The following is a 4,269-nucleotide window of genomic DNA, read 5'->3' as shown; positions in this document are numbered from 1 at the left end:
AAACAGCTTCTACCCACAAGCCATAAGACTCCTGAAAATCTAATCAAATGGCTACCCAGACTATTTGCATTGCCCCCCCCACTCCCCCTCTTTTACACCGCTGCTACTCTCTGTTGTTATCATCTATGAATAGTCACTTTAATAACTCTACCTACATGTACATATTACCTCAACTAACCGGTGCCCCCGCACATTGACTCTGTACCGGTACCCCCTTGTATATAGTCTCGCTATTGTTATTTTACTGCTGCGCTTTAATTTGTTGTTACTTTTATTTCTTATTCTTATCTGTATTTTTTTTTAAACTGCATTGTTGGTTAGGGGCTCGTAAGTAAGCATTTCACTGTAAGGTCTACAACTGTTGTATTCAGCGCATGTGACTAATACAATTTCATTTGAAGGGAGGAAGGAGAAAACGAGATAGCTAAACTATGTGTTTGTGAGACTAATCCTGTGTTAGCAAATGCATTATGAACAACAGATAGTGTAAAAGAGAGGCATGCTATGTTGTTGATACACATATGTACTCTGACAACAGACAGTGTAAAGGAGAGGCGTGCTATGTTGTTGATACACGTATGTACTCTGAAGGATTAAAAGGTTTACATTTCTCTCCTTAGAGCAAGAGTTCTGGCTGTTGTTTACATTTTTACATTTTAGTCATTTAGCAGACGCTCTTATCCAGAGCGACTTACAGCAGTGAATGCATACATTTCATAGATTTTTTTTTCTGTGCTGGCCCCCCGTGGGAATCGAACCCACAACCCTGGTGTTGCAAACATCATGCTCTACCAACTGAGCTACAGGGAAGGCTGTCATTTCAACGGTTCTAAAAATGTAACTGCTGATTCTCTCTCATTGGTATTTTTCCTTTTCATTCTCTGATTCTCCTTCTTTGTTCCCTCCCTTTCTCCATATTTTCCTCTCGTCCTCCCTTTCTCATTATAGTATGGGGCATGGTAACGAAGCGATGTGACAGAGGCATTGTACTGTGGGTCTATCAGTAATGACTTACAGCTTAGAAACACGCTGCACACATTCAGTTCATCACTGTTCCTCATCACTGTTCCCCACCACTGTTCCTCATCACTGTTCCTCATCACTGTTCCTCATCACTGTTCCTCATCACTGTTCCCCACCACTGTTCCTCATCACTGTTCCTCATCACTGTTCCCCACCACTGTTCCTCATCACTGTTCCTCATCACTGTTCCTCATCATTGTTCCTCATCATTGTTCCTCATCACTCTTCCTCATCACTGTTCCTCATCACTGTTCCGCATCATTGTTCCTCATCTCTGTTCCTCATCTCTGTTCCTCATCATTGTTCCTCATCACTCTTCCTCATCACTGTTCCTCATCACTGTTCCTCATCACTGTTCCTCATCACTGTTCCTCCTTACTGTTCCTCATCACTGTTCCTCATCATTGTTCCTCATCACTCTTCCTCATCACTCTTCCTCATCACTGTTCCGCATCACTGTTCCTCATCTCTGTTCCTCATCACTGTTCCTCATCACTGTCGGCTCAGGGAGAATTACTGACAGCTACCGAGATGAGGTTCAGTCAGAGGGAGGGCTCTGAGCACTGATATCTACATGTACAAAAGTTCACCGTTGCTCAACAGCCTTTGATCTACTGAAACATTTGGTGGCTCCCCCGCGGTGCACCAAAGTTCAAAGTTCAAATTCAAAAGCTTTATCGTCCATTTAGGGTCAAACAGGGAATTGGTATTCATCTTTAGTTTCACAGGCTTGGTCACAAACACACTGGGAATATGCTATTGGAATATGAATGTGACCATAGTTAAAGTTAAATCCTATTCATAACTCAGAGAGAGACGGTTTGGAATCAACTAGGTTCTAATGCGGCCGTGCTGTAAGGCTGAAGGAAAACAAAGATGTGAAGAGAAAAACAGAAACTACAATAGTTCAACAAGGGCTTTCTTCTCTCTCTGGCTGCATTCCACTTAAAAGACACACCCTCTTCCCTCAGCCCTTAAAGGAAGTGGACACTTCTGATGATGTATCATGACGTCTGATGAGTTGCCACTCGCAGGGCAAGGGGCGAGGGAAGAATTAATGAATTTTAAATGGACCGCTCTTGCCCGGAAATTTGTCACTCGTTCGTCCCACTGTCGTGTTTTCAGTCATCATGGAACCACCGCTAGTTGTTGTGTGCTTTATATGCGCTACAGTCAATTCTGATTGCATTTCATATCTTGGCTAGAAGACAACGCATCTGCAGACATCGAATGTTAGCCATCCGACTATATCAGGTAATTCGAAAATTACAATGTATAAGTGTGATGTGAGAGAAAGTTATATGCGCAAGCTACAGTAATGTTTCCAAAAGCTAACCAAACAAAAACATTATTACTTTTATGATACGTGTTTGAGCCATCATGTGCATTAGTAGCACAATGTCTAACTTATTTACATTTGTTTTACCTTACACTGGTTTAAAGTTTTGGCCAACTTTTTTTAGTTGATGTACAATCATCACAAATTGATTATGGGGCGTTTCAGGCACCGGAGTGATAAAAGGGTGTGTCTTTTATGCGTTTGAAACGCAGCCTCTCTAACGCTAACCCTCTGTAGTGCAGAGGGAAGGGGAAGGGAGGGGCCAGGGGGAAGGGAGTGGCCAGGGGGAAGGGAGTGGCCAGGGGGAAGGGAGGGGGCTAAGCCCTGTGTCCACAGGGGGTTGGAGGATGGCATCCCTGACACCGTGAGAGTGGGAGTCTGTTTGGATTACATCACATGCATCTTTCAGAGCCATTACCACACAAGGGGGCAGCGCCTCACATCACAGCACAGCATAGGACAGGCACTGGATTAAATTAAGAAAAGGAGAGAAAGAGAGAGGAGAAGGAAAGAGATGGATGGAGAGAAGAGGAGGAGAGGGAGGAGGAGAGAAGTAGAGCGCAAAGGTGAAAAATCAATTTATTATGGTTCCTTTTTCCACTCTGGGAGAGAGCATGAGGCGCATGTGTGAAATATTCAGAGGGACCAAAAACATCTCGCAGTGACGCAACGCTGCAGCGTTGGGAGAACACACACACACACAGGCTGATGTCTTGTTATTCCTCTCTTCCACCCTCCTCTACTTCTTTCCCTTCTTTCTCTCAGAGAACCCTCTCAACCTCGTTACCTCATAACCACACTCTACTTCCTGCCTTCATCGTTCTTTTCTTCCCTCTTTCTCTTCCTCTCTCAAAGGACCTTCTCACCCCCTGTTACCCCATAATCAAACTACCTTTATCCTTCATTTCTCCCCATTTCTGACTTTCCACTCCCACTCTCATGAGACCCTCCTCCCTGAATGCCCCAGGGCAGAAAGGGGGAGGGGGTAACCTGGGATAACCGGGAGGTGCCATGCCGGTGAGGAGTCTGGGGGTTCACATAATGGATTACTTCCTTTAGGACTGATTAACCGTATGTATCCCTGGGCCATAGGTCGTTAATAGGAGCCCTCCCGGGAACGGAGGGAGGGAGGGAGGGGGAGAGAGAGAGAGAGAGAGAGAGAGAGAGAGAGAGAGAGAGAGAGAGAGAGAGAGAGAGAGAGAGAGAGAGAGAGAGAGAGAGAGAGAGAGAATGAGAAATAGAGGTCTGGAGAGAACAAACAGTAAAGGTAACACTTAAAGGCTGAATGTGTAATGTGTTTGTACGCAATTTAAAAGTCCGATTTCAAAATTGTGCCCTGAATGATGTTGTATTACCTCTTCAGATATACAGGCCTGTTAAATTCCATGCATGCAGTACCTCCCTCTCTGGTCTAACAACCTTGGTCTGGCTGATCACACACAAACACACACACGCCGCCTTGAGCTAGGCCCCTCAGATGATGAGTCATGCCGATGGTGTGTTGTTATTGTTGGGGTGGTAGAAGAGTTGCCCGCTGTGGCTACTCTCAGTATTCTCCTTGCCAGTACGTGTGTGAGAGGGAGAGAGGCGGCATGTGTGTGTGTGTATGGCCTTGTGATAAATGAACAGATGCCCAATGCATCCAATAGAACTGTGTACTATAAACAGACATATTTGATAGACATTCACACACACATGAACTGAAACACACGCTAACACAGACCCCGCCAACCTCCCCACCATCCCACATGCTAATCTTAGACTCATTCCATTCGTTAGCCTGAGTTAAAGGTAGACTCAGCGATATGACGTAGATGCAGAAAGTAAACAGGATAGTGGGTCAATTTTAGCTACAACTAAGAGCGCTGACACGCGAGGCTCAACTTCTCAACTGTTTTGGTCCTGTG

At 45.0% G+C, this 4,269-nt stretch overlaps 1 non-coding gene across 1 annotated transcript; it reads right to left on the bottom strand.

Annotated features, from left to right (window-relative positions):
- Positions 1–737: 737 nt before the first annotated feature.
- On the bottom strand, positions 738–813 carry trnac-gca (transfer RNA cysteine (anticodon GCA)). The gene has a single exon. It is a non-coding gene; the product is annotated as a tRNA-Cys (tRNA).
- Between the last annotated feature and the right edge of the window lie 3,456 nt (positions 814–4,269).

This window comes from Salmo salar, chromosome ssa20 (genome assembly GCF_905237065.1).
Source record: "Salmo salar chromosome ssa20, Ssal_v3.1, whole genome shotgun sequence".
Taxonomy (NCBI): domain Eukaryota; kingdom Metazoa; phylum Chordata; class Actinopteri; order Salmoniformes; family Salmonidae; genus Salmo; species Salmo salar.
The sequence above is the reverse complement of the archived record's forward strand: the minus strand, read 5'-3'. Positions and strand labels throughout refer to the sequence as shown.